Below are 25155 nucleotides of genomic sequence, written 5' to 3'. Positions count from 1 at the left end.
ATAGCTTATGGAGTCCCATGCATCTGTCAGTTTGTCTTACTCTGGTGGCTTGTGTGTTGCTGTGATGCTAGGAGCTGTGCCACCGGTATGCAAATACCAGCAGGGTCACCCATGGAAGACAGGTTTCAGGTGAGCTTCCAGACTAAGACAGACTAGGAAGAAGGACCTGGAAGTCTACTTTTGAAAAGAATTGGCCAGTGAAAACCTTATGAATAGCAGCAGAACTTTGCCTGATATGGTGCTGGAAGATGAGCCCTTAAGGTTGGAAGGCACTCAAAATACGATTGGGGAAGAACCACTTCCTGAATGTATAGTTGACCTTAATGACATGGATAGAGTCAAGCTTTCTGGACCTTCATTCGCTGATGTGCCATGACTCAAAATGAGAAGAAACCGCTACAAATAAAAAAAAATTTTTTTTTCTATTAATAATTGAAACATGGCATGTACTAACTATGACTCTAAGAAAATTGAGTAGTTAACGAAAATAAATAAATACATAAATCTCATAGATAAACAATACCTAGAACTGGCAGATAAGTGGTAGAGAGACAAAAAAGAGATGACTTATCTGGGCTTTTTGAAAGAGTGATAAGAGTTTCACTGTTTGGCAGTTCTCAGAGAGCCTCTTGCCCTTCTTAAGCCCTCCAAATTCACACTTCATGGTTTGGGTGGGCATCAGGGATGTGAGGCCTCCCTGCCATTGAAAGGCTGTGAGCAGCACAGAGACTAATTTCATTTATTGTAAGAGAAAAGTAAAGAAAAAGCCTAGAAAAGAGAACATAGAGATGTGTGTGTGTGTGTGTGTGTGTTTTCATTATGGTAACTGTTACACCAGAGAGAAAAGAGAAGAGTTGCTTCTTGTTTTCCAAAGGAAAGAAGCTACATATTAGAATAGGCAAAGGACAGAGTCTATCTTGGCAGAGAATGAGGGAGTTTGGGAAGCTGCAGTCTCCTATTTAAGAAGTATCAGCACTCTGTCCCACCAAGGAAAAAAAGAAGACTGTGCAAGTCTACTTTCGTTTTCATTGCCTTTCCTGCCCAGAGAGTAGAAGTAGCCATGGCTGATGAGTGACTCAGGTTTTTCTGTTGCTTGTGGCTATGTTTGGGGGAGGTTTACAGCTCTGGAGAAAGAAGAAATAGGCATGAAGAAGAGACTCACCAGACACAACTGTTTTACTCTGGGGATGGAGGGAAATAGGGGGCAAAATGGGATAGCAATTACTGAGCTAAGAAAGTATTTTAGGTAATATATCTTCTGGAAAGAAAGGAAAATACAAAAAGTCTGGACCTAAATTTTAAAATGTTTTCTGTGATTTCAGGCTTTCTTTTTGACTCACCTTGAGCTGAAATTCTCATCCATTTTATAATGGCTCTAAAATGTTCAAACTAATCTGGCAGAGACTTGCCCGTGAGAGGTCATGCAGTTGAACAGAGTAACTTTCATTTCCTCCATATTTCTGCTCTCTCCATGCCCTTTCCTTTCTAGCAGAGAGCAAACCATCTGTACCATGTGTTCTCAATCTCTACATGCAGAGCCACCTGGATAATGAAAACAGAAATCTATTATTTTACAGGCATGATATATTTATGTTCTACTGCTGCAAACATTGAATATAATGTGTTTTCCAAATTAGTTACTGATAAAAGTGTCAGAAAGTGAAGGGGTTATGGACGATACAAAGACGGAACTGAGTCAGCTATCACAAAGCTCCTTACTGAAGTTACTTCACTTCTCTGAACTTTGGTTTTCCCATCTGTGAAAAAGGGGAGGATTGAACAAGATCAGTGTCACTCTAAGTGTGGTCCTCGGACCAGCAGTTGTGGCATCATCTATGAGATTATTAGAAATGGAAATCATGGATGACACCCTGAGCTATCAAAGCAGAATTTCTGGGAATGGGGTGCAGGACCCTCTGTTTTTACAAGCTTTTGAGATGATTCTTCTGCACATTAAAATTTGATAACCAATGGACTAGGATCAAATATCTAAGGTGCTGTCCATGTCTACTATTACATTATTTTCACAGCTAAGAAATCATCAAAAGAGGATCCCGTGAAAAGGTGAAGTTAATTGCAAAGAATATATTTTATGGCCTTAAGAAGAATGTGTTAAATGGAGAAGAATTCCAGAGACTGGGGGAAGGCGCGAATCTCATCATGAATGGACTAAAAACTTAGTTGAAGATTTCACTGAGACAACCCAGAAGGCAGGCAAAATGTTTATGGGCCGCTTCTTCAACCCCATAAAACAGCTGAGTTTAAGTGAGTAGCTTGGGTCAAAGGACTAATTATTTGTTCTTTCTCTATTGTCCTATAAGTAGCTAGCGTCTTTATTTCTCCTTGTTTGCATGTGGAGTATAAACTATCCACATATCTAAAACTGCCTTTGCCTGACTCTCTAATCTATTCAATACTGAAAAATGCCCTGACATACCCAATTCCCTGTGCCAGAACACCCAATGGCTTTATACTGTTGTATAATCTTTTTTCTTTAGCATTTATCACCCTCAATCATTCTATAAAACATAGGCATTCATTATACCATATCTTCTCCTTCCAAAATGTAATCTCCATGAGGCAGATATCTTTGCTTCATTCATGAACGCATTCCAAAATCAGAGATATGGTGCCTAACACATAAATAGGTGCTTACTAAATATGCGTTAAAAGAATGAATGTTGTGGGAGCTGTATTGAATTCAGTGGTGGTCTGTAGTTAGACTGGGTTGCTCTGGCTGTGCAATATGGACTGTAAAGTCATTTCCAGATATAGAATGTTCAATAAGGAAACATCCATCACCTTCTGCCTAGCTTTGGCTTAGCCCCTAGGATAAATCTTCTGAAGCCTAGATGCCTGCAAGTTAAGGGAGGACCTAAGGAATTTGAGGGTTAGTGCAGCATAAATGTTTCTTTCTCTTTAGAGAATGGGTCAGTCAGCAAACATTTTCTGTAAATAGCCACATAGTAAATATGTTAGGTTTTGTGGCTCATATGGCCTCTCTCACAATGACTCAATACTGCTTTTGTAGCATCAAAGTAGCCATAGACAATACACACAAAAATGAGCACAGATGTGATTTACAAAAACAGGTAGTAAGCTGAGTTTGGCCTAGAGGCCACAGTTTGCCAACCCTGCTGTAGAGTACAATACATACATGAGTATAATCCTGGCTCTTGGAAGATCCTTCTGGAATTCTCTGTCTCTTTTTTAAAGACTGTTTAACTTGTATATTCAGAGACAGATTTTCATTCCTCAGAATGAAAAGTGTTACTGCATAAAAAGCCTTGATGAATAAAGATTTTAATTATTTCTTGAATTATATAATCAGGGAGATAAATAGCTCTTCCTTGTTTCATGGAAACCCTGCCTCCTCCTTTACTTGGCAGAAGGTTACTGTCCTCCAAAACAATCTTTGAGCTTAAAGAATGGGCCAAATATCCACGTACCACAGGGAAGCACCATGCTGAATATAGTCATTTTCTTGTCTATCAGTGCAAGGGAAAGAGTCTGAAGTGTATAGGTTTTAGAAACCTAGTTCTGCCAACAAACCTATTTTTCATATTATTTTATAATCTCATATGGAAAGTGACCACGATGAATCTGAGAAGAACTCTGAATTATTTTCTTCTCCTATAAGTAACTGTCTTCAAATCCCAGATCCCAATGAAAACTCTTAGATCTCTAGTGTGGTGAAAAGGTAGTCCAAGTAAGGTATAGGACACCTGTGTTCCCAGTCAATTTTGGCCTTTGGAAACAGTCTTTAGAGTAAGACATTGACCCTCAACCTTTTGTTCATTCTACCTCAGAATATGAAGATGAAAATGAAGATAGTGAACGTGAGGAAAAAGCTGGGTCAGCCAAGGCATTGGCTCTCCCTCTAACAGGTAACTAACTACCAACAAACCCACTGGCCAGTGGAAACCCTCAGATATCACTTGAGATGAAATAGCTGTGGAGGGCTCCTAGGTTATAGTTAAAAGACCACACATTTGAGATTCAGGAAATCTGATTGTTCTCTCAACTCTGCTTCTGATGAAGTCCCTCAAAGGTATGTTAGACCATACCTCTGCCCTTCAGTTTTCCTCAGAATTCCACAATGAAAACAAAGACGATTAAACTGCAGAGAATGCTGACTTGGCCCAGGCATCATTTTCAGCTCTGACAGTAATACTCATCCATGGATGAATAAAAACATTATCTGAGGTAGGTTTGATAAAGAGAGCCCATATGGTATAGTGAACAGAGAACTGGGGTGAAACTGATGGAATCTAGACACAGCCTGTCCCTGCCACTGACTAGCCATGTGCTCTGGTGTAAATATCTGCACCTTTCTGAGCCTTATATTTTAAAATGGGATTAATAATGTCTTTAGGAGGATTCATAAAATGCCAAAGATTTAAGAAACCACCAACGGCATGAAACAGGAAAAGAATGTGGTTAAGAAAAAAAAAAAGAAACTCAGTATGAGTCACGCATATAATTTGGTCACCAAAGAAACTGATGAATTCCTGGGCCACATTAAAGAATCATAATGTCTAAACAGAGGTGATGATAGGTGTTCTCTAAAGAGGGTAGATTATGTTGTTTTCTGGGCACCATATTTTCAGAAGTTATGGACATACTTAGGAAGGAAAAAGAACTGTGTAATCTTTATTATTGTAGTAAATCAGCATATATTAAATAAGGCCACTGTATGCTGTTCTAGTTGCTGAGTTTATAGAAATATGTAAACAAGATAGATAAAGTTCCTGGTCTCATGAAGTTTATAGTGTAGGAAGGATAGATGTATTACAAATACATAAAAAATAAATAGTATAATTTCAGAGAATATACAAGAGAAAAGAGGGTTACCACGGAGAGAGGGAGGTAAGAAGATTGGGTGGTAGGACAGTATGTGAGCTGCAGTGGTCAGTTATGGACATTCTGTTGAGATGATATTTACATGTTTGTCTAACAATGGGAAGACAGTCATGCCAAGCCATAAGGCAAAAGCATCCCATGGGAAGGGAAGAGGCAAGAGCAAGGGCCCTGAGACAGGAATGCTCTTACATTGAAAGAGCATCATAGAGAAGGCCAATCAGTCTGCAGAATAGAAATTAGGCAGGGTGTGGTAGAAGAGGCTGCAGAGTTGGACAGGGGCCAGACCACATAATGCCTATTAAGCCAGGTGAAAAGAATTTGGGTTTATTTTCAACAGAAAGCTTTGGAAGTTTTTAAGCAATGGGCTGATAGCTAAGAGTGGAATCAAAGTGGCAGTCGGAGGTAGCTTAAATATTTCACTTACAAAGTAATAGTTTTTAGACTAGAGTTGTAGCAGTGGAAACCGTGAGACATGGTTAAACTTGGGATCTATTTTGGAGATAGAGTCAACAGATACTAACTGGTAGGTTGCATGTAGGATTTGAAAGAGAGAAAAGAATGAAGTGTAAGCTGTAGATATTGCTTGGCAACTGTGTGAATGGAAAAAAACAACATGGGATGGTCATGGGGAATAGATGCATAGGAGCAGGTAAATATCAAGAGTTCTTTTTTGTACTTGTTAAGTTCGAAACATCAGTTACTCCCTCCGGAAGAGGATAAGGAGGCAAGTGGGTTCAAATGAGGAGTTCACAAAGAGATAAAAGCTGGAACTAAACATTGGGATCAACCAGAAAATAGATAGTATTTAAGACATGAGACTAGAAGAAGCCATCTGGTGAGATGGTGCTAATCGAAAATAAAGAAAGACCCAGTATGGCCAAGAGAAAGTCTTTTGAAAGATGGCTGATATTAAGGCATACTTGTATGCCAATGGGGATGATGGAGTAGGGAGTGAGGGAGAAACTGGTGATGCATGAGACTGGGCTAGATAAATGCAAAGGTGAATTCCTTGTTGGTGAGAGGGGGAGGAATTCAGAACACACATAGAAGTGTTGGCCTTAGTGGGAGTTAGGGCATATGTTTCATTGTAGTAAGAGAGAAAACTGAGTAAGTAGATAGTGATGTGGGAAATTGATGAGTTTGATGATTTAAAAAAATGAAATAGTTCTTATACAACAATATTTGAAGGAACTTAAGGTTTGTGTCCCTAAGGGAAAACAGAGAACCAGAGGATATTGGTAGCTATTTTCAAATATTTAAAGGTCTGTTTATCTCTAAACATTTATAAAGTTTAATCTGTGCAAGATATCTTGCTAGATACTGGGAATGCAAAGATGAAAGTTATGGCCCCTTTCCTAATTAAGTTGGCATTGCAATGAAGACAAAGAAACACCATTAAGATACAATAAAATAATTGTTTATGTGGGGACATTTACATAAAACAAGGAGAACATGGGGAAGACATATTGAAGTTCTGGAAGAATGCCTGAGCTTTGACAAGTAAAGGAACTAGACTTTTTCTGTCTAATCTCAAAGGAGGAATACATACCAATACGTAGAAGGCACACATGTTACGATGCACAAAACTGTCAAAAAATGCCTCAGAATGTTGTTACTTCCCTGCCGGTGGAGGTATTTCAGAGAGTTGTAATAAGCCAGTAGGAATATTGTAAATGGAGTTTGAATACCTGAAGAATGATTTGACTAAGCTAGATGAACTTTAGCCACTCCTCCAAATCTCAGTTTCTGTGTTCATGTGACTCCATCACATTGGACCTGAGAGATTAGTCAATGCTGTGATCACTAAAAAAAGACAGGAATTTATGGTGGGGTTAGTAAGAAGAAAGAAAAAAGAGGAGCACTCAAGAGTTTTGTTTTTGTCACGTTAAATATGAAACGTAGGGGTGTTAACTGTATGACTCAGAAGACAATCTCTTGGAAAAATTGCCTCCCAATGTATTTGTCTTATGTTCACCTTTTCTGTTGGCTGGCAGTAAGCATTTCCCAAGACTGAGGGAACAGCCAAGAGATCTGCAAGACTGCAAGTCAGTGGACACTATTGCTTAATGAGTTGTTTTTATTTTTTTCTTATAGCTCCTCCAGAAACCAATGATGAATTGATGCTTTGCCCTCCTCATTATTTCCAAAAAGTGAAGACAAAAAGGGGAAATGAGGTGATATGCTTTAGAAGAGGGAGACATAAGGTTGCCCACTCAAAGGAGACATTGAGGACTTACTGGAAAATTTTAGTTCTTGTCACAAATGCTTTAACATCAGGCCTAAGGTCATAGGATTTTATATAATAGATTTTTTTTCTCACATTAGATTCCGTATCCTCCTGGAATACGCTCTAAACTCCTGTACACCACCCAAGCCAAGTTCTTGTAATAAATTCTTAGGCCAAGTCCTTGTCTTCAGTATGGGATTATCTCTTTCCTCATGGGAATATATTTTTATTCCCATAGCTTTCCAGCACATCACCCCAAAATTATAAGTGTGTTTTGATGGGGAGTCAAATGTTTAAAAATCTCAACTGTTAACTGAAAGGTTGGAGGTTTGAGTCCAGCTAGAGGCACCTTGGAAGAAAGGTCAGTTGATCTTCAAAAAAATCAGTCACTGAAAACACTATGGAGCAGAGTTCTACACACATGGGGTTGCCATGAGTCAGAGTCGATTCAAAGGCAGTTGGTGGTTTTTTGGTTTTGTATGCAACAATGGGCTCAAGCATAACAACTATTGTGAGGATGGCACAGGACTGGGCAGTGTTTTGTTCTGTTGTACACAGGGTCCCTTTGAGTCGGAACCAACTCAATGGCACCTAACAACAACAAATGGACTTTGAAGGCACAAGAGAGGAGGCAATTTGCTCTGTGTCTGTTGCCCGCAGATATATCCAGTGGTGGAGAAGGCAGGCCGAACACGCCTGGCCCTCATCATCTGCAACAAAGAATTGGACCATCCTTCTACTCGGGACGGTGCTGAAATTGACATTTCGGGAATGCAAGACGTGCTGGAAAACCTTGGATACTTAGTGGTTGTAAAAAAAGAATCTCTCAGCTCAGGTAATAACCCCCAAGAGCAGGACAAGGCACTTTCCCCTCTTAAACAGTTCTGAACCTCTCCCCCTGGCAGCTACAAGAACAAAATGTACACTGTTACAGGCATTATGTTTGCTCCAAAGTAGAGTCCCCTGGATTTCAGCCTCCTCCAGTGCATAGTCACATGGCAGAGATTGAGAGCAGCTCTATACAGCGGTATTTCACTAAATACCTAAAAAAAAGCTGGTCCATCTGAAGTCCTCAATGTGGGAGGCATCTATTACTTAACAGCCTGGCTCAGACCAATTTATGCCAAAAATATCCTGGGTGGCTTTAAAAACCACAGGGACCTCACTTTAAGAAGTTTCATTCTCCAGGATGTTCAGAAATCAGAGACTCTGAGGAAAACGATTAGTCTAGATGCTATGTAAAAACCCTTCTGGCTTTAATATTCTAGAAATCTAGATTTTAGGGTTTTATAAAAAAAAAAAAATTTTTTTTATGTCAGAATATTATTTCTCTCACAATTGTGCCCGATAAGAACTACCTGATTTCTTAGCGCTTGCTCTTCTCTGTTAACGCCGATTTTGTAGGGCAGGTTCCTCGATAGTGACTGTGGCCTCTGTTTCAGGAAATGGAAGAAGAGCTAAGGCAGTTTGCTGCCCGCCCAGAGCACAAGTCCTCAGACAGCACATTTCTGGTATTTATGTCACACGGCATCCTAGATGGAATCTGTGGGAAGAAGCACAGTTCACAACAGCCAGATATTCTGAAAGATGATACTATCTTTCGAATTTTCAACAACAGCAACTGCAAGAACCTCAAAGACAAACCCAAAATCATCATCATGCAAGCCTGCCGAGGCGGTGAGTCTGAACTGGGGGACACCAAGGAGTGTAGGTGGAGCCCGGGTGACACAGTGGTTGAGAGTTCGGCTGCCAACGAAAAGGTCACCAGTTCAAATCCACCAGTCGTTCCTAGGAAGCTCCAAGGGGCAATTCTGCTCTGTCCTATAGAGCTGCTATGAGTTCGTGGTCGTGCACTATTATTTATTAGTCTGGAGTTTATCTTTCATTTCATCAGGGATGGCTGAGAGAACAAATCTTTTAGTTCTACTAATGTGAAATTTGTGAAAGCTGGGATTTGACGGGACTGCCTGTTTTTCCTGGTCTCTCGAGTTTTCTGCCTTTGAAGGGGTGCATCCTTACCACTTTTCTATCACTCATTTTAGAGGAAAATATTGGAGTTTTTTGTCTCTGACAGGTTTGTGTCTTACACAGGTGCCAGCTTTCTCAGGTTTTACTGTATTAGGTTCAGTCCAGAAAGAAGTTATATTTAGTCTGTACCATTTTTAAAGAAACAATATGTGGCATGAAATAGTGAACAATGTCCCATCCATTTGTGACTAAGTTGTCAACATGGTTATCCCAAACTTAAGCGAACTCTGTATTTTTACAGTTACAGAGGTAGTTTTTCAAGTAGTGCCAGTTACCCTCGAGTTGATTCCATGGTGACCCCATGGGTGTCAGGGCAGAACTGTGCTCCATAAGGTTTTCAGTGGCTGATTTATTGGAAGTAGATAAAACTACTGTGTGACCTTTCTCCTGAGGCACCAATGAGTGCACTCAAATCTCCAGCCTTTTCATTAGCAGTCAAGCACCTTTACTGTTTGTACCACCTAGGGGCCCGTTTTCTATTAATAAGATGCTTTCATTTTTAATAAATGACATATGGAAAGACGCTGAAGTTAAGTTACAATGGTAAAAGAAATAGGTCGTGTGTGTGTGTGTTTGTGTGTGTGTAAATATAAAATCTTCAATAAGAAATATAAGACGGGGGGGCCAAGATGGCTGACTAGGTAGAAGCTACCTCGGATACCTCTTGCAACAAAGACTCAGAAAAACAAGTGAATCGATCACATACATGACAATCTACAAACCCTGACCATCAAACACAGATCTAAAGAGTTGACCTGAGTGACAGAGACTGAGAACGAACAACCACAGGGAAGCAACGACTGCTTTCGGAGCCTGGAGCCAGCGTCCCAGTCAGAAAACCTTGGCGCCGGGCTTTGTACTGGGCGCAAGGGAGCTGACCATGGCATCCTGAGATGGCGCAAACATGGGTAGCAGCCCTAGCCCCCAGAAGTGACCTCGGGGGGAACCTAGCCAGTGCACACAGGCAGCACAGCAATGCGGCTGACAGAAGGAGAAGTCACTGGGAGGCAGCGACTGGTTTTGGAGCTGAGAGCGCAGCATCCCAGACGGGGAACCTTGGCGCTGGGCTTTGGACTGGGAGTGGAGGAACTGACAATGGCTTCTGAGACAGCACAAGCACAGGACGCGGGCCTGACCCTCGGAGGCAATCTCGACCCAGCCAAAGCACACAGGCTACACACCCCTCGGGAATCTCAAATAAAACAGTCTTCACCAAACAAGATAAGTAACTTTGTCTATACTCCGGGGTGCTACTCTCTCCTATCTATCTGGTCCCTCCCCCCACCTTCCCAGGCGGCTTCATTAACATTGGAATTTCCTGAGCCAGAGAGTGAAGTGCTCTGCGGTTTTTCTTTTCTTTTCTTTTTTTATTTTGGTCTTTTCCTAACCCATTCTCCTGCCCTCAGAGAAGCAGCTACAAAAAACCCTGGGACCAAAAATCCTTCCCTAACTGGACTAAAAATACACAACCAGCTCCAGCCAAGCATATGAGATCCACAGTCTTGAGCTTTCATCCCTACAGGGAACAAGGTGGCTATTATAATGCAAAGGCAATTCTGATAGGGATCTGACTGTAATTGTTTTAGCAGATTACTGGAAAGACAAGTTTCCCAGGTCTGATGTCTCTGCGTATTCAACAGAGCCCTCACTGACCCACAACAGGGAACTGAGGGCTGAAGCTCCTCCCAGCCCACCTAGCCTCCTGCCTTAGGGGTCTGAGGATGGTGACACCTACCAATCTGTAGAGGTACATGCATTGGGTGCCTAAGGTACAGCTGCAGAGTCCACCCACCAAAGTGCTTTAGGAATAGAGACACACCTACCTCACTGGCACTTGGGGGAAGCCTGTCAGCATCCTGCCCCCCTGGAGAGTGACCCCCTGCTGCTACTAGAATCTGGTGCACACAACTATCACCACTACTCCTCTAGGTGGATAGGTGACAGTCTGCACCCCACACTGGATGACCAAAAATCAGATTCTACTCAAGAATAGTGAACGGACTCTTAGGCTTATATATCTGGTAACAGCCCAAACCAGCTGGTAATAGGACATAAGTGAGTCAAGGGCTACAACAATCAAGACAGCGCAATCTAGTAGCCCATCTATGTATATTGAAAGAAAACAAAACAAGATAAGACTCAGTGAGCAAATATAAAATAAATCACTGCAATATCTTATAGATGGCTCAGAGACAGCAGTCGATATCAAACCACATAAAGAAGCAGACCATGACTGCTTCTACAACTCCCCAAATTAAAGAATCAAAGTCTTTCCAAAAGGAAGATACAATCCTGGAATTGCCAGACGCAGAATATAAAAAACTAATTTATAGAATGCTTCAAGATATCAGGGATGACCTCATAAATGCAATAAAGCAATCTACAGAAAAAGTCAAGGAACACACTGATAAAGCAGTTGAAGAAATCAAGAAGATTATTCAAGAACATAGTGGAAAAATTAATAAGCTGCAAGAATCCATAGAGAGACAGCATTCAGAAATCCAAAAGATTAACAGTAAAATTACAGAATTAGACAATGCAATAGGAAGTCAGAGGAGCAAAATCGAGCAATTGGAATGCAGAGTGGGGGAGGTGGAGGATAAGGCAATTAACACCAATATAGTTGAAAAAAAAAAAAACAGATAAAAGACTAAAAAAAATGAAGAAACCCTAAGAATCATGTGGGACTCTATCAGGAAGAATAACTTGCATGTGATTGGATTCCCAGAACAGGGAGGGATAACACAAAATACAGAGAGAATAGCTGAAGATCTGTTAGCAGAAAACTTCCCTGAAATCATAAAAGATGAAAAGATAGCTATTCAATGCTCATCAAACCCCATATAAGATTGATCCAAAAAGAAAATCACCAAGACATATTATCATCAAACTTGCCAAAACCAAAGATAAAGAGAAAAATTTGAAAGCAGGCAGGGATAAAACAAAGCTCTCCTACAAAGGAGAATCAACAAGAATAAGTTCAGACTACTCAGCAGAAACCATGCAGTCAAGAAGGCAATGGGATGACATATATAGAGCACTGAAGGAGAAAAACTGCCAGCCAAGGATCATATATCCAGCAAAACTCTCTCCCAAATATGAAGATGAAATTGAAACATTTACAGATAAACACGAGCTTAAAGAATTTGCAAAAACCAAACCAAAGCTACAAGAAATACTAATGGAAATTGGTCAGAAGATCAATAATATCAGATACCAGGACAACACAAGGTCACAGAACAGAACATCCTGATATCGACTCAAATAGGGAACTCGCAAAAACAAATTAAGATTAATTTTAAAAAGAAAAAAATGCTCAAAACAGGGAATCATTGAAGTCAATATGTAAAAGATCACAATAATCAAAAAAAGGGACTAAATACAGGAGGCATACAACTGCCATACGGAGAGGAAAACACGGTGATATAGGACAATACAAGTTAGGTTTTTACTTAGAAAAATAGGGGTAAATATTAAGGTAACCAGAAAGAGCTATAACAAATCCATAACTCAAAATAAAAACCAAGAAAAACATAATAACTCAGCAAACATAAAATCAAGTACTATGAAAATGAGGAACACACAATTTACAAAGAAAAACGTCTCAGCACAAAAAGTGGAAAAATGAAATTGTCAATATCACACAAAAAGGCATCAAAATGGCAGCACTACACATACTCATCTATAATTATGCTGTATGTAAAAGGACTAAATGCACCAATAAAGAGACAGAGAGTCTCAGACTGGATAAAGAAACACAATCCGTCTATATGCTGCCTATAGGAGACAAACCTTAGATTTAGAGACACAAACAAACTAAAACTCAAAGGATGGAAAAAAATATATCTAGCAAACAACAAGTAAAAAAGAGCAGGAGTAGCAATATTAATTTCTGACAAAATAGACTTTAAAGTTAAATCCACCACAAAGGATAAAGAAGGACACTACATAATGATTAAAGGGACAATTAACCAGGAAGATCTAACCATATTAAATATTTATGCACCCAATGACAGGGCTGCAAGATACATAAAACAAACTTTAAGAGAACTGAAAAGTGAGATAGACACCTCCACAATTATAGTAGGAGACTTCAACACACCACTTTCGGAGAAGGATAGGACTTCCAGTAAGAAGCTCAATAGAGACACAGAAGACCTAACTGCTACAAGCAACCAACTTGACTCATAGACTTATACAGAACACTCCACCCAACAGCTGCAAAGTATACTTTTTTTTCTAGAGCACATGGAACATTCTCTAGAATAGACCACATATTAGGTCATAAAACAAACCTTTGCAGAATCCAAAACATCGAAATATTACAAAGCATCTTCTCAGACCACAAGGCCACAAAAGTGGAAATCAATAACAGAAAAATCAGGGAAAAGAAATCAAATACTTGGAAACTGAACAATCCATTGAACCCATTGCCATTGAGTTGATTCCAAATCATAGCGACCCTATAGGACAGAGTAGAACTGCCCCCATAGAGTTTCCAATGAGCGCATGGCAGATTTGAACTGCTGACCTTTAGGTTAGCAGCTGTAGCACTTAACCACGATGCCTAAAGAAGACATTAAGGAGGGAATAAAGAAATTCATAGAATGCAATGGGAATGAAAACACTTCCTATCAAAACTTCTGGGACACAGCAAAAGCAGTGCTCAGAGGCCAATTTATATCGATAAATGCACACATACATAAAGAAGAAAGAGCCCAAATCAGAAAACTGTCCCTACAACTTGAACAAATAGAAACTGAGCAACAAAAGAATCCATCAGGCACCAGAAGAAAACAAATAATAAAAATTAGAGCTGAACTAAATGAATTAGAGAACAGAAAAAGAATTGAAAGAATTAAAAAAGCCAAAAGCTGGTTCTTTGAAAAAATCAACAAAATTGATAAGCCATTGACCAGACTGACTAAAGAAACACAGGAAAGGAAACAAATAACCAGAATAAGAAACAAGATGGGCCACATCACAACAGACCCAACTGAAATTAAAAGAATAATATCAGATTATTATGAAAAATTGTACTCTAGCAAATTTGCAAACCTAGAAGAAATGGATGAATTCCTTGAAAAACACTACCTGCCTAAACTAACACAATTAGAAGTAGAACAACTAAAAAGACCCATAACAAAAAAAGAGATTGAAAAGGTAATCAAAAAACTCTCAACAGAAAAAAGCCCTGGCCCGGAAGGCTTCACTGCAGAGTTCTACCAAACTTTCAGAGAAGAGTTAACACCACTACTACTAAAGGTATTTCAAAGCATAGAAAATGATGGAATATTACCAAACGCATTCTATTAAGCCACCATATCCCTGATACCAAACCAGGTAGACACCCCAAAAAATGAAAATTACAGGGCTATATCCCTCATGAACATAGAGCAAAAATCCTCAACAAAGTTCTAGCCAATAGAATTCAACAACATATCAAAAAAATAATCCACCATGACCAAGTGGGATTTATACCTTTTTTATGCAAGGCTGGTTTAATATTAGAAAAACCATTAATGTAATCCACCATAGAAATAAAACAAAAGACAAAAACCACATGATCTTATCAATTGATGCAGAAAAGGCATTTGACAAAGTCCAACACCCATTTATGATAAAAACTCTCACCAAAATAGGAATTGAAGGAAAATTCCTCAACATAATAAAGGGCATCTATACAAAGCCAACAGCCAACATCACCCTAAATGGAGAGAGCCTGAAAGCATTTCCCTTGAGAACGGGAACCAGACAAGGATGCCCTTTATCACCGCTCTTATTCAACATTGTGCTAGAGGTCCTAACCAGAGCAATTAGGCTAGACAAAGAACTAAAGGGCATTTGGATTGGCAAGCAGGAAGTGAAATTATCTCTATTTGCAGATGACATGATCTTATATACAGAAAACCCTAAGGAATCCTCCAGAAAACTACTGAAACTAATAGAAGAGTTTGGCAGAGTCTCAGGTTATAAGATAAACATACAAAAATCATTTGGATTCCTCTACATCAACAAAAAGAACATCGAAGAGGAAATCACCATATCAATACCATTCACAGTAGCCCCCAAGAAGATAAAATACTTAGGAATAAATCTTACCAAAGATGTAAAAGACCTATACAAAGAAAACTACAAAGTACTAGTGCAAGAAACTAAAATGGACCTAGATAAGTGGAAACACATACCTTGCCCATGGATAGGAAGACTTAACATAGTAAAAATGTCTATTCTACAAAAAGACAGCTATACATACAATGCATTCCGATCCAAATTCCAATGACATTTTTTAATGTGATGGAGAAACAACTCACCAACTTCATATGGAAGGGAAAGAAGCCCCAGGTAAGTAAAGCATTACTGAAAAAGAAGAAGAAAGTGGGAGGCCTCACTCTACCTAATTTTAGAACCTATTATACAGCCACAGTAGTCAAAACAGCCTGGTACTGGTACAGCAACAGGCACATAGACCAATGGAATAGAATTGAGAACCCAGATATAAATCCATCCACATATGAGCAGCTGATATTTGACAAAGGCCCAGTGTCAGTTAATTGGGAAAAAGATAGTCTTTTTAACAAATGGTGCTGGCATAACTGGATATCCATTTGCCAAAAAATGAAACAGGACCCATACCTCACACCATGCACAAAAACTAACTCCAAGTGGATCAAAGACCTAAACATAAAGACTAAAACGATAAAGATCATGGAAGAAAAAATAGGGACAATGTTAGGAGCCCTAATACAAGGCATAAACAGAATACAAAACATTACCAAAAATGACAAAGAGAAACCAGATAACTGGGAGCTCCTAAAAATCAAACACCTATGCTCATCTAAAGACTTCACCAAAAGAGTAAAAAGACCGCCTGCAGACTGGGAAAAAATTTTCAGCTATGACATCTCCGACCAGCGCCTGATCTCTAAAATCTATATGATTCTATTAAAACAACCACAAAAAGACAAACAACCCAATGAAAAAGTGGGCAAAGGATATGAACACGCACTTCACTAAAGAATCTCTTCAGGCAGCTAACAGATACATGAGAAAATGCTCTCGATCATTAACCATTAGAGAAATGCAAATTAAAACTACGATGAGATTCCATCTCACTCCAACAAGGTTGGCATTAACCCAAAAAAACACAAAATAATAAATGTTGGAGAGGCTGTGGAGAGATTGGAACTCATATACACTGCTGGTGGGAATGTAAAAAGGTACAACCACTTTGGAAATCAATCTGGCGTTTTCTTAAAAAGTTAGAAATAGAACTACCATCCAACCCAGAAATCCCACTCCTTGGAATATACCCTAGAGAAATAAAAGCCTTCACACGAACAGATATATGCACACCCATGTTTATTGCAGCTCTGTTTACAATAGCAAAAAGCTGGAGGCAACCAAGGTGTCCATCAACGATTGAATGGTTAAATAAATTGTGGTATATTCACACAATGGAATACTATGCATCTACAAAGAACAGTGACAGATCTGTGAAATATTTCATAACATGGAGAAACCAGGAAGGCATTATGCTGAGTGAAATTAGTCAGAGGCAAAAGGACAAATATTGTATAAGACCACTATTATAAGATCTTGAGAAATGGTATAAACTGAGAAGAACACATACTTTTGTGGTTACCAGGGGGGGAGGGAGGGAGGGTAGGAGAGGGTTATTTACTGATTAGATAGTAGATAAGAACTACTTTAGGTGAAGGGAAGGACAATACTCAATACACGGAAGGTCAGCTCAAGTGGACTGGACCAAAAGCAAAGAAGTTTCCGGGATAAACTCAATGCTTTGAAGGTCAGCGGAGCAAGGGCGGCGGTTTGGGGACTATGGCTAAAGGGGACTTCTAAGTCAATTGGCAAAATAAATTCTATTAAGAAAACATTCTGCATCCCACTTTGAAGTGTGGCATCTAGGGTCTTAAATACTAACAAGCAGCCATCTAAAATGCATCTATTGGTCTCAACCCACCTGGATCAAAGGAGAATGAAGAACACCAAGGTCACATGGTAACTATGAGCCCAAGAGACAGAAAGGGCTACATGAACTAGAGACTTACACCATCCTGAGACCAGAAGAACTAGATGGTGCCCGGCCACAACCGATGACTGCTCTGACAGGGAGCACAACAGAGAACCCCTGAGGGAGCAGGAGAACAGGGAGATGCAGACCCCAAATTCCCATAAAAAGATCAGACTTAATGGTCTGACCGAGACTAGAAGAATCCTGGCGGTCATGGTCCCCAAACCTTCTGTTGGCCCAGGACAGGAACCATTCCTGAAGACAACTCATCAGACACAGAAGGGACTGGACAATGGGTTGGAGAGAGATGCTGACGAAGAGTGAGCTACTTGTATCAGGTGGACACTTGAGACTGTGTTTGCATCTCCTGTCTGGAGGGGAGATGGGAGGGTAAGGAGGGTTAGAAACTGGCAAAACGGTCACGAAAGGAGAGACTGGAAGGAGGGAGTGGGCTGACTCATTAGGGGGAGAGTAAATGGGAGTATGTAGTAAGGTGTGCATAAGTTTATATATGACAGACTGACTTGATTTGTAAACTTTCACTTAAAGCACAATAAAAATTATTTAAAGAAATATAAGACATGATCACTGGATGGGTGTCTGTCCCAGAAGGTGATGGGATTGTTTGGATGACTGACATGGGAGAAGCATCTACACACAGTTCCAGCCCTCACAATGTAACATCGAGAATGATGCAATTACCAATGCCCACGTGGAGAAGGACTTCATTGCTTTCAAAGCGTTGACCCCACCTAAGTTCCTCCAGGGAGGGGAATTTCTAAATCATTATTTTTCAGATAACAGGCTTGGCTATGATCAAATCTTTCACTGATCAGAAAATTTCTTCTCTAATTAATGGGATATTTTAGGCAGAGGCGGGATTTAAAATATTGAGACTTTGATAGTGAAAATGTTATAAATCTTCGTTTTGGGGGAAATTTTAGAAGTGAACGGGAGCTTGATGAGGATCCAAACTTAAAATGGTCTTAACTCTAAATAAGAGGGTTTTTTTTTTTTTAAATATAACAACAGCACAGAAATGCATTATCTTCTCAGGATTTTGCCCATCTGATTATCTACTAGCAATGAAATGAGCCAATCAGTAAAACTGGTAGTTCTTGCTTTACACATCCTTGGCTTATTATTTGAATCTAGTCTTAGGAAATTAATTAATAGTTAAATCCATATCTTCAGGATAAGGTAGACAATGAATGAAAATCCTTTTTTGGAAGGAAAGTCATAGTAGAAGGTAAAAGTAGAGGATATTCTTGATTGCTTTTGGTCAAACCTGTATGAAATATCATTAACAGCCACTCATGACAGGTAACAAGGGTAATTTCAGAAAGCCTAGTTTGCACAACTCACAGTCCTCTGCGTTCTAGCATAACGAACGCAGACTTTAGTGTGTACAGGAATCGCTTGGGGATCCCGTTAAAGTGCAGATTCCGCTTCAGTAGATTTGGAGTGGGGCCTAGAGTCACCCTTTCTAAAAAGCTTTTAGGGGATGCCGGTACTGCTGGGCTCTGCCTACATTTGAGTAGAAAGAGACTAGAAGACAATCAGAGTCTAGCCTAGAGGAAAGGAAAAAGGCCAGGCAAGCAGTTCAGTCCCTACCCTCTCCCAGAAACAATGCCCACCCCACAACTAGCTTAGCTCCACTTCTGTTTGTTTTATATATTGATGTTTTCATAAGGCTTTAATGGAAAGAGGAATTCTATACTTTTAGCTGTCAAAGGAAGTTAAAAAGGCATAAAAATCCTGATACATACTCTGAGAGATTATTTAATTCAGTTTAGCAAATAAAGCCCAATATGCAAAATTCTTGTGTTTGTTTATTGCGACACATAATTATTCGGTATACGTTATGTTCTAGGATTGGTCTAGGTTCAGAGCACACATGCTACATGATTAAAGCAAGCATGATTATTAGGCATGAGTGAAGAGGCTGATCATATTTATATTGTAAAGAGAAGTAGCCATTCAAAAGATTTCTCACACAACATAAAAGTAAGTGCAAAAAATATATAGTATGAAACCAGTATGAATGAAGAGGAGATCTAGAGTATCTAAAGCTGGATTTTTCTTTTTTTCTTTTGTGTCATGAGAGCTGAAAGAACCTATGATCTCTTCCACTACTCACAATCCTAGGGGCCATAACTTTGGCTTTGCTTCCTGAGAGGCAAGGGGATTTACAATTATAGGTCCATTTTGCTTCTCTCTGGGCCTGCTGTGAAAACAAGAAGTTCTTCCTTACCCAGCTTTGACCTTTCTCTTCCTAAACAGTAGAATCAGGTTTTGCCCCAAAGCTAAGTTTATAGCCATGCCAGGGAGGCAGAAATTAAACAGGAGAAGGGGACACCACAGTATCACTGAAACAAATGATGTTTGCCAACTGTGGTAAGTGCTTTAACAAAATTTTTTGCTAACGTTGAAAAGATAGAGGAGTTAAAAGGTCAAGGGTAAGGTAGGCACATTCCAGGCAAAAGAGCAGTGTGAATGGAGGACCTGAGAAAGAAAGGAACTTGGAAGACTGGGTCAGTGTGGCTGGAACACAAAGTCAGGGAGGATGTCTGGAGAGGTTGGGAGATAAGAGGACAGAAAATTCGAATTCTCATGTGTTAGAGAAGGATTTAGCCCTTTATACTAACAGTAATAGAAAACTGGGCTATAAGCAATGGAATGATAACATTTTAATTTTTAAATGATCACTCTGGGGGCTCTACGGAGAATGGATTAGAGTAAAGCAAGAGTGGGTATAAGGAGATAGGTTCAAATGCTACTGTAATATTTCAGGCCATAGGGGATGATGACAGATTTGGGATGGAGTAAGTTGTTTTATCCCCCAGATAATTAGTGTATAATTTAGAATAACTTGGTGGTTTTAGTGGACATGGAAGACAAACAAGAAGAGATGATAGAGGTGACTCCAGTGTTTAAGTGGATAATTGTGGTGCATTTATTTCAATGGGAAACACTGCAAGAAGGTTTGAGATGCCTTTGGGATATTTCAAAATGGAACAAAGAATAGAGAATTGCACAGTTGTATATTTCAGAAGGAAGATCTGCATTAGAGATAGAATTTTTTAGGGGACATTGGCCTAAAGATGATCCTTAATATCTAGAAATGGATAAAATTATCTAAGAACAAAGACAGGAGTGAGAAGATTTCCTAGAGTTGAGGTCTGAAGAATTCTGATGTTCAATGGCAGCATGAAAGCAATTAGCCAGCAAAGTAAACTCAGAAGGTATGTTCAGAGACTAGGAAAGAAAACGAGGAGTGTGTGTTATCAGAGTTGCCAATAGGTAATTTGTTGAAGTCACCATGGTTTCCGATGCGAGACAAGAGGTAAGAAGACTGATAAATGACTATTGGATTTAGTGACATGGAAGTCACGGGTGACCTTGGGGAAAGCCATCTGGTGAAGCTGGGGTGGGAAGTGGGAGAAAAAGCTGAGAGGTGAGCAGAATAGCAGGAAATAGATACAATGGTTATAGACAAATCTGAGAATTTGACTATAAACAGGAAGGAGAAATAGGAAACTAACTGCAGGTAACTTGGTAGTTAGGGAAAGATTATCCTTTTTTTTTAATGAATGAAGTGGTCAATCATATTTATATTGTAAAGAGAAGTAGCCATTCAAAAGATTTCTCACACAACATAAAAGTGCAAAAAATATATAGTATGAAAACAGTATGAATGAAGAGGAGACCTAGAATGTCTAAAGCTGGATTTCTCTTTTGTGTCATGAGAGCTGAAAGGACTTAAGATCTTTTCTACTACTCACAATCCTAGGGGTCATAACTTTGCTTTGCTTCCTGAGAGAGTCAAGGGGATTTACAATTATAGGTCCAGGTTGCTTCTCTCTGGGCCTCGTGTGAAAACAAGCATTCTTCCTTACCCACCTTTGACCTCTCTTTACTAAACAGTAGAATCAGACTTTGCCCCAAAGCTAAGGCTCCAGGAGTCTTTCACACTTAGACTAAGACCGCATTCCTGAGTATTACAGTGTCTTGTCTTTGCAGATAATGTTTCTTGGAAGCTTCACACAAATGGCTCTCTCTTCATTTCTCAACTCGTCAACTGCTTCAAGAAGTATTATTATTTTCATTTGGAAGAAGTTTTTAGAAAGGTAAGCATCCTTTCATTTATCAAATTTTATGCCCCACACAACTTTGTAGACCCCTTTGTCAAGCTTTTTATGGAATCTTGAAGCTCTTAAGTTATCTTCATGCTCCTTGCTTGACTCTGAGTTCATTTAAAGAGAAAGCATTCTGAAATACACCTTAGAACGAGAGTGTGTCTTCTCAATATCCTTTGAAACTGATATCCCTCCTTAATCCTGGAAAGCTTCTTAGAGTGTTAATTCATTTGCAAATACATTATACCCAAGGAAAAGTTAAATTTTTTCTTCTGTTTACATGTGCCTGACCACAGCCATAATACACTCTGCATTCTGTCATTCTTAAGAGGAGTCTAGGTACCCCTAAATGCTTTCTTTGAAGCCCTGGTTGCACAGTGGTTAAGATCTTGACTGCTAACCAAAAGATTGGCAGTTCAAATTTACCAGCTGCTCTTTGGAAACCCTGTGGGGAAGTTTTACTCTGTCCTATAGGGTCACTATGGGTTGGAATCAACTTGCTAGCAATGGGTTTCGTTTTGGTTTTAAATGTGTTTACTATTTTAGGTTCAACATTCATTTGAAACCCCAAATGAAGTGACCCAGATGCCCACCATTGAAAGTGTATCTATGACAAGATATTTCTGCCTCTTCCCTGGGAATTAAAACTCATAAGAGGCATCTCAGTTAAGTGAATTCACAAAATAGATTTGGGGACTCCCTGCACAACCTAAAGACTGATAACCTGGAGAACAATGATAGCTGTCAGTTGCCTGTTAGTTACAGGGGCTCATGTTATCTGCCTTTGTCTCAATGGTCTTCTATGAAACCCTGGTTTTATTTGACTTTGACCACAGTGTAATGGTTGTGTAAGAAATAAGTCCAATATTGGCCAGCTAGAAACACGTTAGTCATAATTTCTCTCAAGCGCTGTTCAATCAGTGGAAGCTATTTGGTTCTGATGCGTGCACAAAAACCTGGTCACCTGCAATAATCAGAAATGCTAGGTACAGCTGACGTTCAGCCTCTTTACCAAGTCAGCTTTACTGAGTCAGATACTTCCCTGTTCCAAGTATAAATACTTTCCAAATATAAATACTTATACAATTTTTGATAAATGTCAAAATTTTATGCTAAATTATAAGCATAGAAGAAATCTAAAGTAATGACTGATAGGTAGAATAATGTTCTCTTTTAAACTGTTACTAATAGATGAAAAATTATTGATGTCATTAGCATATCTTTTTGTTATTAAAGTCATTAGTTTTTTTTTAACATATTCATTAGCTACGTTCTTTTCCTTTTGTTAATTATTCAAATTATCCTTCTATTTTATTTTGAGATTTTTTTAATGTTTTTCTTATCAATTTAAGTCCTTTGAATGTAAACAATCATATTAGCTCATAATCGTATGCTTGTAAACATTTTTTAGTCAGTTGTCTGACATTTAATTCCATGTATGTCATTCTGTGACATATACCAGTACCAGATGTTTTACAAGTCAATTCTGGTTCATGATGACCTCATGTGTGTAAGAGTACAACTGGGCACCATAGGATTTTCAATAGCTGATTTTTGGAAGTAGATCACCCGGCCTTTCTTCTAAGCAGCATCTGGGTAAATTTGAACTTCAACCTTTGATTAGCAGCCACGTACACTAACCAGTTGCACTACCCAGGTTCTCCCAGTGACATAGAGAACTTTCAAATTTTCTGTAATAGAATTAATTTAAATTTCCATACCTACTGGCTTCTATTTCTTAAAGCTTAAAAATTGTACTACTCCACCTGTATTCTTCTATAATTGTCTATTTTTTTTTAGTCTTTCTTTAATTTTATGTAACCTATTATAAATGATGGAATGAGACTCTAGAATTTTTTTTTCAATGAATTATCTATCGTCATAGAAACACTGATTCAATCGTGGCTTTTTTTCTTACTAATTATACCACGGTTTTTAATATTAATTGAGAATGTACTATGGGCTATGTGTTTGCAGGATATGAAAGGTACTGACTTTGATATCTACCTCAGGGACTACTGTGAACGCAAGTGATTGAAACTCACTCAAACAGACTTCAAAAGAAAAAAACAAAATCTTTATGTAAGGATGTAAGGGATAATCTGATATTCCTCCAGATGGGAAAATAAAGACAGCCAAGCCCCTGGAGACCTGGACTAGAAAGTAGTAAGTCAGAAAATCATTCTCTCTGATTAATATCTCCAGTGAGTCCTAATTTTAAATCCTACAGTCGTATCTTGCTAATTGTAACACTTTTAATAAATTTAATTTTCTCTGACACCAGTATCTAGGAATGAAAATGTATACACTAACACCTGACTTATATGGAACACATGTGATATGTAAATGGAAAAGTTTCAAACTAGAGGTGCTCATGTCAGACTAAGAATGATGGGACCAACATGCATTCTCAGAAACCAAAAAGGTCAGGATGTAAACCATTTAGGAAGAACATGTCAAGATGTAAACGATTGCTCTCAGGAAGAATGTGCTCATAACTAACCAAACTGGTCAGGATATAAACCATGTGTGAAGAATGTGTGAACAGTTTGTCCCCAGAACTGACTACAGTCATGAATAACTGACAATACTACAACCAAGTATAACCTAATTGGCTGGCATCTCACACCTAAGTGGTAACTCACTCCTCTCTAAACAAGTAATCAACCTTTACATTTCAAAGGACTTCAAGCTGAAGCTGATCTTATTTACAAGCAATCCTTAACCCCTGCCTTTCCTTTGTTCTCTATATAAAGCCCTCTCTCTGCTTAAACTATGGAGCACTTTGCATTTCTACCTAGTGCTGCCCACCTACAGCTGTTCTGTTCCTCATTAAAACTCTTTTTCATTCACTCCTAAAAGAGTATATTTTCTTCAGTGACAGAAAATAAGTTAATAAAATGCCTCCTGAGTGTACTGCCTGATAAAATAGCCATTTCTTTTTTTTTTTTTTTTTGAACTTTAGATGAAGGTTTCCAGAACAAACTGGTTTTTCATCAAACAGTATACACATTGTTGTATGACATTGGTTAACAACTCCACGGCATGTCAACACTACCCCCTCTCAACCCTGGGTTCCCCAAGACCAGCCATCCTGTTCCCTCCTACCTTCCAATCCCTGCCCCAGGGCTGGTGCACCACTTTAATCTTGTTTTGTTCCATGGGCCTGTCCAATCTTTGGGTGAAGAGTGAACCTCAGGAGTGGCCTCATTACTGAGCTGAAAGAGTGCCTGGGGGCCATACTCTCAGGGGTTCTCCAGTCTCTGTCAGGCCAGCAAGCCTGGCTTTCTTTTGGAGTTAGAATTTTGTTCTACATTTTTCTCCAGCTCTGTCTGGGGCCCTCTACTGTGACCCCTGTCAGAGCAGTCAGTGGTAGCCAGGTACCATCTAGTTGCACTGGACTCAGTCTGGTGGAGGCTGTGGTAGATGTTGTCCATTAGTCCTTTGGACTAATTTTTCCCGTGTCCTTAGTTTTCTTCACTCTTCCTTGCTCCTGAAGGAGTGAGACCAGTGGCATATTCTAGAAGCCCAGTCACCAGTTTTTAAGATGCCAGATGCTACTCACCAAAGTAGAATGTAGAACATATTCTTTATACACTATTATGCCAATTTAGCTAGATGTTCCCTGAGACCATAGTCCCCACAGCCCTCAGCCCAGCAATTCGGTCCCTCAGAGAGTGTGGATGTGTCTATGGAGCTACCGTGGCCTTGCTTTGTACAGGTTATGCTGGCTTCCCCATTATTGTGTACTGTCTTACCCTTCACCAAAGTTACTACTTATCTATTGTCTATTAAATATTTTTCCATCCCAACCCCTCTTCGTAACCATCCAATATTGTTTTTTTTTTGTGTGTAAACCTTTT

General features: G+C 39.3%; 1 pseudogene; it reads left to right on the top strand.

The window, feature by feature from the left end:
• The first annotated feature begins 865 nt into the window (after positions 1 to 865).
• On the top strand, positions 866 to 24207 carry LOC100657844 (caspase-12-like; annotated as a pseudogene).
• The last annotated feature ends 948 nt before the right edge of the window (positions 24208 to 25155 follow it).

This window comes from Loxodonta africana, chromosome 7, assembly GCF_030014295.1.
Source record: "Loxodonta africana isolate mLoxAfr1 chromosome 7, mLoxAfr1.hap2, whole genome shotgun sequence".
Classification (NCBI taxonomy): domain Eukaryota; kingdom Metazoa; phylum Chordata; class Mammalia; order Proboscidea; family Elephantidae; genus Loxodonta; species Loxodonta africana.
Note: the sequence above shows the minus strand (reverse complement) of the source record. Positions and strands in the feature narration are given on the sequence as shown.